The following is a 15,662-nucleotide window of genomic DNA, read 5'->3' as shown; positions in this document are numbered from 1 at the left end:
AGTTTAGCCCCAATCGGATCGAGCCTTTCAGAATTCATCATTGGAACAAAATGTGCTGAACACGTAGGTCTCCTCTTCCGGAGGTTGAGATGGTTTGAGTTGGTCACCAAAACAGCGGTAAGAAGAAAATGTAGCGGACATGGTTTCTCAAGTGGGTATGGACTGCTGTCAGGCTCCTGATCTTACCCTTGACCACCTCTGCTCTCCTGTCACATGTCAGTTTGTATCAAGCTCTAGCTTATGAAATGGCAGTGTGTGTGTGTGTGTGTGTGTGTGTGTGTGTGTGTGTGTGTGTGTCATGAGTGCTTCTGAGCTGAGTGCAGCACAACATGAGGCCTGTAGAACCTTCTGCTTACACTCCACATGGCCCTTGTGAGCATTCAACAAGCTCTGAATGTTCACACACTTCTCTGTGCATGTACTGTGAGTCAGTGAAAAATGTGGAAAACAGACTTGTCTCTGAGTAAATTCTGCCTTCTCTAGAACACTTCAGCCTCACTGTAATGGGCCCCCAGATCTTAGTTGCACAGCTGACCATGATGGACGTCTCATTCAGGTCATAAAACTCAGCACATAGACAGCACCACCTGCTAAAACGAAAACAAAGACCTAATCCATCAAAGTCCATAGTTGTGGCAAAGTCTCTACAATCATTAATTTTTGCTTTTTTGGCTTCTGTAGTTCTGCTTCCAGCTAAGTGTCCTTCCAAACTGAGGTGTGTTAACCCAGGATGTAGTTTTGTGCTTCAAAACTCACACTGAGAAAGGCTTTGGGCGACACTGGGACAACCGAACACCCAGTATCGTCACCAGCTTGCTAATAAAGACTTTCTGTTGGCTTAAACCAGCGCCTGAGTAGTCTTCTCCGGGAGATACATCATAGCCTTACAGCCCTGCTTTTTGGTAAGCCCTTTCACCAGGGTGCATGCTATTGTTTATGGGAGAATTAAGTGAATGCTCTCTCCCCAGGTCAAGGGATGAAACTGAGAAAAGACTCAGTGGGACAGCCAGGTGTCCAGCACTCACTGAGGGAGTCCTGAAAGAATTGAAGAGCAGAAGGGTGCAGATGGCAGGGAAGACAGAGAGCTGAGGGGAGTTGCCATCTCAGAGCAAATCGACCCTTGGCCTACCCATGATTTCAGAGCTCAGGATCGCACCAACCACATAACTACCACCCACTACAGTTACTTGGTGAACACATCCTGCCTTCTGTATTCCTGTATCAGCCCACCAGTACCTGTGGACCTCCGAACCTGGAGGGGAAGTGGAAGTTTTATGAACCAGGACATTGATTTGAGGAAGACAGAACTGATGATTATTAGTAACTGAGCCGTTCAACCAGGTCTGTGGCGGGAGCTGTGCCTCCTGCACACAGCCCAGTGTCTCTTGCATTCACACTGAGTGTGCTGATCCCAGCATGCTTTCTAATGATCCCATGTCATATTCCTATGGCAACTTACAAAAGAGTTGTAATGTAGTAAACTTGATCACCCTCAGCTCCAGCTGGTCCCAAAGCAATCACTGCTGTACTCATTGCTTTGCCTGCTGCTATCATAGTAAACTTTCTGTTGTGTTGACAAAATATCTAAGATTTAATAAAAATACAGATTTCTTTAGTTTAGCTTTTGGAGGTTAAAAAGAGCAAGAGCATGGCCTAGCATCTCTTGCTGCCTTATAGCACAGCAGATGGTAAACCAGGAATGTTTGCTGCTAGGAACTGTCTTCTTTTCATAAAGCTACTAAATGCCATCATGGGCTTCTACCCTTGTCCCCTCAGCTAATCCCAACTACATTCCAAAGGCCCCGCCTCTAAGTACTACTAACATAAGGTATGAATTCGTGAGTTTCCAAAGCACAAACTTTGTGAGGAGATGGGGGAAACCGTTTTCAAGTTATTACAACCATCCTTCTAGATTCCTGACAAGCTTCGGTAGCACCATCGTGGCTCTGAGTGAGACCGCTTTCCTGCCATTCTGATTGCTTGCTTGCCATTCGCTGACCAGACAAGGTTGATGAACTTTTCCAATTGCAATTTAAACTGGGCTTGAAAGCCATGGCAGAGGCTCCCCAAAGTGCCAACCAATTGGTATCACCTGTATTCTTTGATGAAAGAGGCTGTGTCTAGGACAGAAAACACACATTCCTTCAGGTGGCTGTGAATATGTCTGTGAAGATTGAAAAGATAAAACATGAATACTTCCCAAAGCCAGGTTTTCTACCTTGCAAGAATACATACAGCACATATTAGCAGCACACATTTAAAAAGTCTTCCTTGACTTGAAGTCACCATTCATGCATGTAGTGTCCTGGTCAAGCTGGGGAGCCAATTGCCTAAACAAAAGGCATTTTCACCTCAGGGTGGTGTGGCATGAAGTAATCATCAGTGAAAGCAAGCAAGCCATGTGTACACTAAAGTGAGTCTTTAGTCCCAAAAATTGTTAAGCTCTTTCCTACATCAGCGAGTCAGACATGAGGAGCCCTTGGACAGTGTGGTAGCCAACATCTTATAGACAGGAAAGACAAATAAACACAGAATACACATGAAACTCAGTAAGTCGGAATCTCTCCTCTGCTCCAGATGGAGGAGTCTCATATCAGAATCTAGCTGCAAGCACTTGACTAATCTGCTCATGGAGTTTAGTTCTGCTGAGTGGAAGATCTAACATCCAGAAGCAGCAGTGGCTAATCAGCTTCAGACAAAGGAAGGTTATGCTCAGCCTATGTCTCTGCCTTCTGGACTGTTCCACTCAAGATCTCATTGTAAGTGCATTAGGATTCCAGGACCCAGGCTCACATCCACCAGCCAACTTCATCCCATCCAGTTGGTGTACATCTGCCACGATGGCTCATGGGATGAATGCACAATCCGAAGATCATCCCACTCCCATTGGCCCATCCACAGACTTCCTGCACTGGATTTCTGACCCCTCTCCTTCTGTGCCTATCATAAACCACCAATTCATCCGTCACTTCTCTAACGCACTTTGCCCTCTTCTCTTTCTAAACTTGAATGTCTTTCTATATAGGAATGTTCTACTGGGTGATCAAGTTGTCTAAGAGGTTGACCAAGTGCAATAGTGGTACATAGCTCTGCCCATCGAAGAAACCCTGTACCTATGTCTTTCAGGGACACAGGAGACCCATAACAGTGGTCCATCTTCAGCCTTGCATCAATATAACAAGCTAATCTATGGGTGAGACAAGCTCCTGTCTCCATCAGATAGATGATCATCAGAAATCTCTATGTGGCAGTAGACTTATGTTGAGGGAAAGACACCAATGCAGAGTAACTGTGTCATTGGAGGTGGAGGCTACCAGTTCATGAGGCTTGCTTGTGGCCTCTGGAATGGCTCCAGCCCAATCCAAGATTCATTGCTTCTGTCTTACAGAGGATTGCCTTCACCTTATGTCTTAGTGGGGATGAAAGTGCCAACTCATGGGACAGTTTGGCATGTGGCCAACTGATAGACCATGTTGAGATTTGCTTTTTCTTCCCATGCCCTATAACATGTCATGAGATGCTGCGGGTGCCTAGCACAGAACCCAACCAGGCTCCATCTGCAGGTTCTGTATTTGAGAACAGCCTCATAGCTGGAACTTAGTAGAGCATGTCATCCCTAGGACCTCTCTGCCTTCTGTCTTCATCTCAATTCTTAATTCCCTCTAGATTTTGCCTTTTGTGGCCGCTCCAGATATAAGGACAGAAAACAAAGTTGGAAAAGCTAAGGTTCCCTGATTTCCTGGGAATGTTTTCTTCTTCTTGGCTCTGGCCTAAGGCCATATGACCTTTCAGAATTCATATGTTGAGATTCCCCGCCCACAGAATGATGCTCTCAGGAGACAAGTCTTTTGGAGAGGTGATAGAGCCTTCTAGATGAGACAAGTATGCTTAGTAAAGACACCACCAGGGCTCGTTAGCCCCTTCATAGGATGAGGACCCAAAGAAAAGATGCAGTCTGTGAACTAGGAAGCAAGCACTCATCAGACACGGACCCTGCCTCCATCTTAGACTCCATGGGCTACACATTTTGTATCAATATTTTTATAAGCGCCTCAGTGAACTAAGGAAAGCTTTCTTAGTCACCTTCCCATGATGTCGCAGACTTAAATCCCAGAATGTGTAGACTCTCGGGAGCAGACATAGTTAACACAAATATAATAATAACAGTGGTATCTGGGGAGAGGCCACCACATATTCCAAGGCTTTACTGAGGGCCGCATTTCCTCATCACTACCTGCTGAGAAAGATGCCTCATTTTGTGAATGGAGAACAGGCCAGCATCGCCCCTGGAAAGCAGTTAATGAACGAAAGAAGAGAAGAACCACAGACAGCAATCTGACAGCCGAGACAGGGACCTACGCTTGCAGCAGTCTGGACCAGAAGTTAATTCTCTTTTCACGGCGAACAGAGTGTACGTCTGTAAATAGCTTTCTTTTCCTTATGGTCCCAGACAACCTGAAAACTCTAAGGAGTTCAAAACTATAGGGATACAGTCAGCTGGTCTTACAATGACTCACTGGAAACACCTGACGTCTACAAGCCCCGAGAAAGATCACAAACAGTGTTCTGAAGGAGCAGGTGTGTACCACACAGAAGGCTAAATGACAAGTTACATACTGGTTTACAAATCATGGGTCTCAACTCCTTCTTGCATCATGGCCGCACCTTGACAGGTTTTCAATAGTATTTAAAGCAAACACATATAAACAATATTATAGCATAGAAAACGCCAGACTGCCTCAAAGCATATTAAGAATAAATATTGTTTTGTGAAATTTTGTACTTCCAGTTAAGGTACATATATTTCTTATTGTGGGTTATGATTTTCTTTTTTTTAATTTAATGTTATTTTTTATAATTTATTTACTTTACATTCCAATTGTGGCCCCCTCTCTGGTCTCCTCCCATTGCCGCCCTTCCTCATTCTCTATCCCCCACCACCACCCTCCCCTAGTCCTCAGAAAGGGGAAGCCCTACCATCTGGCCCCAGCCTATCACATCTCATTAGGACTGCCTGTATCCTCTTCCTCTGTGGCCTGGCAAGGCTACCCCACCAAGAGGGAAGTGATTGAAAAGCACGCTTCAGAGTCCATGTCAGAGAAAGCCCCTGCTTCCCTTATTAGTGGACCCACATGGAGACTGTGCTGCTTATGGGCTACATCTGAGCAGAGGGTCTAGGTCCTCTCCATGCATGGTCCTTGGTTGGTGCATCAGTCTCAGGCCTCCCTGGGCCCAGATTTGTTGGCTCCTTTGGTTTCCTTGTGAAGCTCTTGTCCCCTCCAGGTCTTTCTATCCCCATGTTCCTCCATAAGACTCTCTGCACTCTCTGGATTGTGATTTTCCAAAAAAAAATTAAATAAATAAAAAAGTGAGCTGGAGAGATGGCTCAGAGGTTAAGAGCACCACCTGCTCTTCCAAAGGTCCTGAGTTCGATTCCCAGCAACCACATGGTGGCTCACGATCATCTATAAAGTGATCTGATGCTTTTTTCTGGCTTTCAGGTGTACGTGAAGGCAGAAGACTTGTACACATAATAAATAAATAAATAAATCTTAAAAAAAAAAAAAGCGAGAAGGGCTACAGAGCTAAATTTTGCTAACCAAGCCAGACACAAATCAAGGAGAAAACAGGCCCTTGAGCTGACATTGTGAGAGGAGATGAAATGGCCGGAAACAGAAGTGTGCCCCTTGGCTGCCTGATATCAATCTAATTACAAACATTTCCATAACCTGAGCAGTTATGTTAATGACAATTAATGGAGACGACAGTATATTAAGCAACAACAACAAACAACAACAGAGAAGGTAGCCAGGGACATCCAGGCAAGACAGGTTCTGTGGAAACACAAGTCACTGCTTATCACAAGAGGACCTCGCCAACGCTTTTACATATATTACATATATTAATTGCTTCTTTCTCCGTAAGTGGATCTGAGTCAACAACTTAGGTGCAGACTTTAGGGAAGGGTAATCTGCACAGGAGGAATGAAGACTCGGGAAAAAGGAGGGTTTGAGATCATGGCCAATTCTGCCTAAGGGAAAGGCTTTCGGAGCAGAAATGTCATTTCGCTATTCCTACTCGGGCTTGCCACTATCGCTGCTTCAGTTTGCTGTTCATGCCGCCCAATGGAAATTGAGGATTCCGTCCTGATCAATGAGCCCCCATATTAGAAAGTCTCCTGACTTTATACGTACTCCACTTGGGTCAAAATACTGTATAAAGTGGAAAAGAGTAGATGTCTGAGTTTTAAAAGTGCCCTCACCTTACCCCCACCCCCACACTCCACACTGAGACAGCATTTTCTTCTCAAACAATTCTGGGAGCTTGGCCCTGCTTATCACAGCCACCAGCAGGGATCCTGGCCACTGGCTCCCAGGGATCCAAGTGCTGAAACAGCAGGACTTTGTGGATGCCTCCGGAAGACATCCGAGTTTATCCACCCTGAGGTGCTGCCATGTCAGAGCCCACTGAGCATGTCCGCAGCAGGCAATTTCACGCTTGAGCCAGAAACAGGAGCTCTGAACTGCTGCTGCAGGGTTGGAACTTAAAAGTCACACTCAGTGACCAGAGGCAGTCGGAACCAGTCCTCAGGGGGCCCAGAGGAGAGGTGGACTCTGGGAGATTTCCAACAGACTTTCTTGAGCTGTGCCTTCTCGCCCGCTCCTTCCTCCTGCTTTGTGTTGCCTTCTTTCTGTCCACTGCTCAGCACTGGCATAAAAGTCACGTGACCGAAAAGCCCCTCACTGACCTCACTGCAGTACAGACAGCAGTGCTCCCTCACTGCATGCCCCTCCTCCTCTCTGCAGCTCTGACTGGTGTCAGTAATTATGTTGCTAATTGGCATGCTTTGTCTGTTTGACACCTGCCTCCCGCCAGGTGACTGAAGCTCTAGTGAACTCAGGAGTTCCACTATGGCCACAGAACCTGACTCTAAGGAAGTCAGTGTTTGCTGTAGGAGGAAGTGCAAAATCTGGGGCATTTCTCAGTGGCAGGGTGGTGCCCTAGAAGGACAGACCCTGGGTTTGATCCTCAGAACTACCAAAAAAAAAAAAAAAAAAAAAAAACCCTGAAAGTTTGTTTTAAGAATCATTAAACCATTGTTTTGGGTTTTATGTTTTGAGAAAATAAGCATTATTACTAAAATATTAAGGGTTGACACTAAGGCACACCCATGTTCACAGCAACATTATTCATAAAAACAAAGGTAGAAGCAACTCATGTCTCCTGAAAAATGAATAAGATGCACAGAATGGGGCTCATGCCTATAGTAGACTATGAGCCTTCAAAGGGAATTGGTTAAATTCTAATACAAACTACATGGATGAACACCACCACCCCAATCATCATCATCATGAACATCATCATCATCATCATCATCATCATCATCATGAGCCAATAAGCCAGGCACAAAAAAAGATAAGTGCCTTTTAAAAGTGCTATATGGCTCTACTTACATAAGGGACCTAGAGTAGTCAAATTCATAGAAACAAAAATGGTCATCAGGGCCTGGGGCTTAGGAGAACTGGCGAGCTGAGTTTCCGATTAAGAAGATGGTTCTCAGGAAGATCAGTGGTGGATCCTCAGCAGGGGCCACGCACTTATACCATTGGGGTATGCTTAAAATGAATGCTTCACTACAGCTTAAGGATTGTAAGGGGCTGGAGAGATGACTCGGAGGTTAAAAAGCTCTCTGTACTTCCAGCCAACCCAGCATATCCACAGTGGGTGGCTTACAACTGGTTGTAATTCCATCTTTAGGGGATATGACCTCTTTTTCTTGCCTCCATACACACATAATAATAATAACAACAACAATAATAATAACAACAACAATAAATTTCTTTTCAAATGAATAGTTTTAAAATAAGATTTTAAATACTGTACTTATTCCCATCCACTTTTGTGTCACAGTAGCATAGGGCATATTTCATGCAAATGATAACAAACACACACTAAAAATGCCAATCACATGCAAAAATGGATACCCCGACTAATTCAGGGAGCTTCAGGACACCTCCTTCCAGTCAGAGGAGCCCAGTGTAGAGCTCCCAACATGGTGGGTGTTCAGAAATGCTCACTGATGCGGCAAGAACCCCAAAATAGAAAGGCAGAATTTTATGATTATCGCATTTGCAAAAGAAAGGCATTACTGTTATATTCATGAAAGAAGTATTTCATTCCCAAATACTAAAAACATCAAAATCTTAATCTGAGTTTGCAAGATGCCTGTACTTGTTGTTCACATTTTTCTGGAAAGATCATGGTGGGGTTGAAAAGAGGGGGTGAGTGCCTTGTTTATGAGCAGACAGCTGGGAGTCATAGCACCAGGACATCTGGTCACACTTGTCACCAGTGGGCTCTTTCGGCTGCCTTGAGGGGAGAAAGAGACTCTCACGGTCTGCTTCTTAAAGTTGGAGCCACCTTAAGCTTAACCTTAGTGACCTCTTCATCTGTTTTAATGTACACATGTCATGCTGTCTTCTCACAACACACCTGTCTCCCAGGGTGCACCTGCCTCCAAAGTCTGACCAGAGGTCCCACACATGAATGGGTCCTCACTCTCCTGTCACACAGAACAACTGCTTTCCATAGTCTGCCATTTCCCAAAGGGTGCATTGATTTCGAATCTCCATTTCCAAGTTCCAAATAGACTCATTTCTTTGGGGCATTCTTTCCCTTCCTTGGTAGCAGGGAAACCCGCTGCTTTCTGTCATAATGCATTAGCTTGTGTTGCCTAGAGAAAAGTGCACTTGCAGTGGTAGACAACCACTGTCACCAATGCCAACGTTCGCCAGGAGAGTAATGGGAGGTACACTAGTGTTGTGATTGTTCACAGACAGTGGCAGCAGTGAAGAAGGAGGGCCTGGAAGGGGGAAGCATAAAGAACTACACGCAGGAAAGTTCCTGAAGGCCACATCTAACAATACCAATGCACTCACAGAACAACACAGGAGCACACTTGAAGCTCTAACAGGGCACCCACACTCTGATAAGTGCTTTTATTGATGACTTGAATGTGCTGGCTGGGTTTTGCTAAGAAACCTAGGCATATCTTGAAAGAACTCTTAGCTAAGAAAGAGGCTCCACAAAAGGGGCCTATAGGTGAGTTTGTGGGGCATTGTCTTGAGTGGTGACTGGTGTGGAAGGGCCATGCCCTTTGTGGGCCTCTCCAGCAGCTCTGTCTCCAGGTTTCTGCCCTGACTTCCTTTGATGATGGACTGTGATATAAAATATGAGCCAAATAAACCCTTCCCTCCCCAAGTTTCTTATGGCCATTCTATTTTATCACAGCAACAGAAGCCCTAAAACCCATCATGGGATATTGCTGTAACAGACCTGACCATGTGCTCTTTGGGAGATTGTGGAGGGTTTAACCTTTGGGGGAGTAAAGCTTTTGCATGCTCAGAGCTCAGCAGTGTGTTCAGTAGGAGCATGGAAGACAAGCTGGGACGGGGCAATAGAATAGATTTCTCAGGTTGATTGGGGGTGCCTAGGGATGAGAACAAAAGGGATTAGCAGGTAGAGAAATAGAGTGCTGTGAGAGATGACTGAAATTGGTGGGCATTTTGGGGACAATATGGAAACCTCGTACAGTGGAACCCCCTTGGAATCTACAAGGGTAACATTAGGAAAGACTCCTAGTAACGGAGGACACAGAGCCTGAACCAGGCATCTTCTGTAACCAGGCAAGTCTCCTGGTGGACAGAGTAGGACATCAAGCCAGCTACAAAACCTTTGACTGACAATGTGTCCTGCCTGCAAAATGTGCTGGGGTGAAGGTGGCACAGAACATGTGGGAATGGTCCAACTTAAATCCCATGTGACAAGAGGGGGGAGTGCATACCTGACACTGCCAAGAAGGCCAAGAACCAGAGTCTGGATAGCCCAGAGACCCAGGATAAAACCAAGGATGACTGGCAAGAAACAAAACAATGAGACGATTCCTATTGGTATCCTGCTGTGCTCATAGACCACAGGCTAGCCCAATCATCATCAGAGAGGCTTCTCCCAACAACTGATAAGAGAAGATGCAGAGACCACAGCCAAATATTAAGTGGAGTACAGGTAATTCTGCGTAAAAGGAAGAGAGGATTGTAAAAGCCACTGGGGTAGAGGAGAAGAAAGTCCGCAGAATCAACTAAGCAGGCCTCATAGGGACTCACAGAGACTGAAACAGCGATCAGGAAGCATTTATGGGTCTGAACCAGATCCTTTGCATACATGTTGTGGTTGTGTAGGTTGTGTTCTTCTGGCACTCCTAACAGTGGGAGTAGGAGTTGTCTCTGACTCTTTTGTCTGCTCCTGGGACCCTTTTTTTCACACTGGGTTGCCTCATCTAGTGTTGATATGAGGATTCATGCCTAGTCTTATGGTAACTTTTTATGGCACGATCAGTTGCTATCCTTAGGAGTCCTGCTCTTTTCTGAAGAGAAACAGAGGAACAGTGGATCTGGATGAGAGGGGACATGGGGGGAGAGGAACTGAGAGGAGTGGCAGGAGGGGAAACAGCAGTCAGGATATAGTACATGAGAAAAAATACAAAGTGAAGGAAAAGGAGAAGGAGGAGGAGGAGGAGACTGAGAGCGATGCAAATGTTGGGGCCTGGCTTACAAAGTATTAGAGGGCAGTTTGACTGTCTGAGCCATTAATATTTTACATTAAGAATCACTAAACTGAAACCTTTGCTAGATACTGGTCAGCTATGGCTGAGAATCAGGTTTTGTTTGTTTGTTTGTTTGTTTGTTTGTTTGTTTTTGGTTTAAAGGCTTCAAAGGAGGACACTTTAAAAGGATACTTCGAAGGATGCTCAGAGAGAGATAGAGGGGGGCTTCGAAGAGATGGTTGGAGAAAGAAGCCTGCTGGTTCTGCTGGATATCCTGATGGCTAAAATTGGTATTTCTCCAAAGAACCTGATTACCCTAACCAGCTTTAATTACATCTAAAGAGGTCTACACCCTGTCTCCCCACTTCTTTCTCTCCTACCTAGGGTGGAAGGGCTAGAAGGGAGGTAGAGGCATGAAGAAACCCCATTGAAAAGGATAATTAAAAATAGCACCTGCAGAAGGGTGCATTTGGAGTGACAAGATAGGCAGACCAACCCATGACCATATTGAGGTCAGCTCAGAAAACAAAACGCGGAAGTATTTTTTTAACAAACCAAGCTCATGACACTCATTTTCCTTGATTCAATTTGCATCTCTATTTTCTATTTCAAAAAAATTTAAGATATCTTTAAAAAATCAAAGATACACAATAAGCCTAAGTTTAAGCAACATTGATTTTCAAATAATATAATTTGCTCAGTTCCCTTCTTAAACCTTTAAATTCCCTTGCAGATGAGAAAATGCTAAATTTCAAGGATGGGATCCAGTTGTTAGTCCAAGAAAATTCACTGTGTCTACCACGCAGAGTATTTAGAGACACGGGGAAAGTTTTATTCTACTTTCAGCCTCTGTATCCTGAGTTTTTTTTTTTTATTCCCTCATTTCTCTCTCTCTCTCTCTCTCTCTCTCTCTCTCTCTCTCTCTCTCTCTCTCTCTCTCTTTCTTGGGTCCCTCTTGCAGCCACAGTATTGGCTCTCTCTGCCGAGCCAGGGGCACAGGACTCACAGCAAGTGCTTGTAAGCAAAATGTCTCACTTGGGCGTTTTCTTCAAAGCTATCCCTGGTTTTCTCAATAGACTGACTTCGAACTTCACCAAATGACACAAAGGGAACAATCCTTAGAGGTTTAGGAAATATGCATGCATTTACTTACAGATAGAGCCAAAAGCAGTCTACCTCACAGAAGCACAGAGGGCAGTAGTCTTTACCAGGGGCTGGAAGCAGGCAGGGCAAGATCAAGGCTGTGTGTTATTCCATGGTACGTGTTCAGCTGTTCAGGAAAAGTAAGTTTTATGGTGTCACGTCACAGCAGGTGTCCAGCTTGTCTTAGCTTGGATTTTTATTGCTGTTAAAAACACCATGACCAAAAAGCAAGTTGGGAAGGAGTTTATTTGGCTTACATTTCCATATCATCGTCCATCGTTGATTGGAGGGAGGCAAGACAGGAACTCAAGCAGGGCTGGAACCTGGAGGCAGGAGCTGATACAGAGGCCAAGGAAGGTTGCTGCTTATCATGGCTTGCTCAGCCTGCCCAGGCATGGCAGCACCCACAATGGGCTGGGCCTTCCTCCATTGATCTGTAATTGAGAAAATGCCCTACAGCTGGATCTCATCCAGGCATTTCCTCACCTGAGGCACCTTCCTCTCTGATGACCCTAGCTGTGTCAAGGGGACACACAAAGCCAGCCAGTACAACTGACCCCTCGTCAACTTGACACACAATGCACCATGTACTTCAAAACTGCTAGCAGCCCCTAAGGAATACCTGGAGGAGGGGGCAGAAAGAATATAAGATGAAGACAGTGAGGAGGAAAGGCATGGCAGGGCCAGCATGAACACACAGCAACAGTGGACACCGACTTCCAAGACTGTAGCTTTCATCAAGGTCCAACATCATGCTGTGAAGCTCGCCTACCATGGGGAGCTACTCACTGGTAATGGTTGCTATGGGAAAGGGTCTTTTATTCAATGGTGTGGACCCTGGGAGATGAGTTGAAAGCTTCAGAGGGAAAAGACGTGAGACAACAGAGGGTAACTGAGGGATAACCTTATCATAGGATATTGTAATAACATATGAAAAAGTCAAATTTTTTTACATTTCTTACATTTAAATTGAAAAATTATTATCAATAAATTTTAAATGTTCTCACAACAAAAAGGTTAAGTTATAGGTATGTTAATTAGTGATAGATATGCTAATTAGCTTTATATAATCGTTTCCCGTTGCAATATTATGACATCATGTTGCACGCTTTAAATATTCACAGTAATTCACCAGTTGACAGCCAATCTAGAGCATCTGTAAAGCTCATTGATTTTTTAGTAGAGCGTTCTCAGGTGTCCTGGGTGTCTAAAGGTTGTTTCGGGTGTCACCAGCTCTTAAGTACAGAATTGCTGGCTTTTAAGGCCTAGACCTGGGCCCCTTGGAGTTTCTCTGATTCTGCCATTTAACTTGAAGGTGATGGAGCAGAATTGGCAGAGCTGACATCACTAGAAGAGTGGACACAGGACCAATCCCAAGTCACATGGACCCAGCTCAAGCTAGTTCAAAGTGCGGCTCCTCATTCTTGAGTTTAGGGCAAAACTATCAGCTTGTCAGCATAACCATCATATGCTCCAGGATGTGGCCCATTAGTCAAAGTCAGTGAGAGTGTGCGTAGCTTGGAGCAGAACATACTAACTCTTTCAAGTGGGGCTTAGGTCCCTCTGGAGCCAAAATGGACAGTACAACCAGGATCCCAGGGTTCACACTTAAACTATTGGGCCCAACATTTCACAAGCTGTCACGTGCCTATGGAGGAGGGAAAGGGCGAGGGGCTGTCATGCTCACCTCCAACCAGGGACTATTCTTCACTTGGTGAGAATTCAAGCAAGAATGCATCCAGGGATGTTCCTGCTGCATTCCTTCATCTCCTGAACCCCTCAAGCGATCCCCTCTCTTAAAGGTAGACCCTCTCCCTGAGAAGGTCTGTCTACCTGGTAAAGCCTGGGTCTGTCTCTGTGTAAAGAAACAAAGTCAGAGCTGGGCGTGGTGGCGTAAGCCTGTGATCCCAGACAGAACTCAGGGAGGCAGAGGCAGGCAGATCTCTGTGAGTTCGAGGCCAGCCTGCTCTACAAAGCGAGTCCAGGACAGCCAAGGCTACACAGAGAAACCCTGTCTCAAAAAGCCAAAAGAAAAAGAAAGAGAAAAGAAAGTCAAGAGTTCCTTTTGCTGGCCACCATGGGAGACATCTTTGTATGGTACTATGATCACTCTGAGCCTTCCCTCCCATCCTCTGCCATGTGACTTCCCAGCCTCCCCCCCCAGGGCCCACATCCTTCCCACTTCTCTGTACTAGGCTCAGCCTGGGGCTTGTTCCAGCAGTAGGATGAAAGCAGACATCACACACACACACACACACACACACACACACACACACACACACACACACACAAAGGCATGTGGCTGAACATGGGCATCCACTAGAAAAGGGAGCCTCCCCCCCCCCACCCGGGTGAAACTGTGGGCAGCTGGAGTATAGGCCCGCACCTTGGCACCTAGAGCCCTGAAATAATTAGTAAGTGGCTGTAGTTTGAGCCTTTTGGATCTGATGGGACTTTGATGGTATTTGAATGATACTCCTTGGCAGGTTTTCCCATGAGATTACATTTTGTCCAATTGCACTGCAGTTTTCCTGATGCTTAAAGGAGGCTTTGAAGCCAGAGGCAATGGAAAAAGAAGAAACAAACTGGTAGACAACTTCTTTTCCATGCCATCTGTCCCCAGTCTCATAGGTTGGATGCCTCACATGCAAGCAAGGACTGTGTTACACGTGCAGAGAAGCACCCTCTGGCTTCCCTCATTTTGTATTTTTCTCTCTTTGTGGCCCAAAAGTCTGCAGTATTTTTTGAGTCCCCCAAGCCTGCCAGTGACAAGTGCCTATGTACCTTCTAATGATGTTCTCCACTGCGCCATTATTAGGGGCCTGCAGTGCAGACATCCTCTGAGCGCTTGAGAGAAAGGACCACCAGCAAGACTGTAACATGTGGTGGCCAAGAAGGCAGGGGTGAGCAGCAGTGTACGGCTGTGTGTTCGCTCCAGGCTTATTTCTGGGGTTGTTTTCATGTAGTCCTAGGGACTAACCATTGCACCCACCAGCCTAGCACTCTACCACAGAGCTACTCCCTAATCTTGCTCCTTAAAGACAAACTCTTGCTATGGAGCTCAGTCTGGGCTCACATTCTTCGTGCTCTTGCCTCAGCCTCTCAAGTGTTAGGATTATGGATATGACCCAGTACACCTTCCTCGGTCTCCTCCATCTCACTGACACCTGATACGAGAGAGTAGAGCAAAGAGCATCCAAGCGATAAGGACCGCAGCACAGGGATGTGTCAACTCAACACCTCAGACCCTAACTCCAGACCCTTCCTGCTCTGTCACATGACGTCCCGGCTGTCCCATATCACAGTCTCCTCTCAAGTTGGAAGCCACTCTTCCCAGGGCTAGAGCCCTGTCTTTCTTGTTGCTCCTACACCTAGACTCTGATTCTCGAGCCAGCATTTATAACTAGTTTGCGCCACATATTCCTCACCTTCCGTCTCATTAACGTACAGTCTCTCTGACCCTCTGGGATGCTTAAGCATCTTCACCTTTAAACCAGAACTTCCACCCCTACATTGCCCTCCTAGTTGATCTTATTTTCTCCTTCAAACCCTTCTATTGCCATCCAGAAAACCTCACTCATCTGTATTCTACCTCACAGCATCTTCACTGTGCAATTCCCTCCCCCACTTGTCTCCTTTCCCTTGACATATATGCCAATAGGCTTCAACTGAAGCCTGCCCCTCCTTAAGCCCCACCTGGCTATAGCGGATTCCATGGGTATTAAATTATTTATCCGCTCATGCTACTGGATTTCAAGTTCCTGAATGGCCAGGAACTTGGCAGTTTGTTTGGTTTATTTCCTCTGCTGTGCAGCTCAAAGCGAGACTAACGAGGGACTAACAAGGCAAAGCCTGAAGGAGCAGAAGATGGTTTTCCTCCCAAGCAGAGAAAACCCGGAGCATTGTGAACTATCCT

The 15,662-nt window shown here is 45.6% G+C and overlaps 1 long non-coding RNA gene across 1 annotated transcript in view; it reads right to left on the bottom strand.

The window, feature by feature from the left end:
* LOC311593353 overlaps window positions 1-12,085 on the bottom strand; it is a 50,076-nt gene extending 37,991 nt beyond the window's left edge. Inside the window, exons 1-2 of the long non-coding RNA XR_014777660.1 lie at window positions 12,004-12,085; window positions 11,757-11,873 (exon numbers count right to left, since the gene is read on the bottom strand). This is a non-coding gene — a long non-coding RNA (uncharacterized lncRNA). The remainder of the gene's footprint in view (window positions 1-11,756; window positions 11,874-12,003) is intronic.
* Between the last annotated feature and the right edge of the window lie 3,577 nt (window positions 12,086-15,662).

Source organism: Acomys minous (assembly GCF_964271855.1).
Source record: "Acomys minous genome assembly, chromosome: 1".
Taxonomy (NCBI): domain Eukaryota; kingdom Metazoa; phylum Chordata; class Mammalia; order Rodentia; family Muridae; genus Acomys; species Acomys minous.
This window is presented reverse-complemented; position numbering and strand designations above follow the sequence as displayed.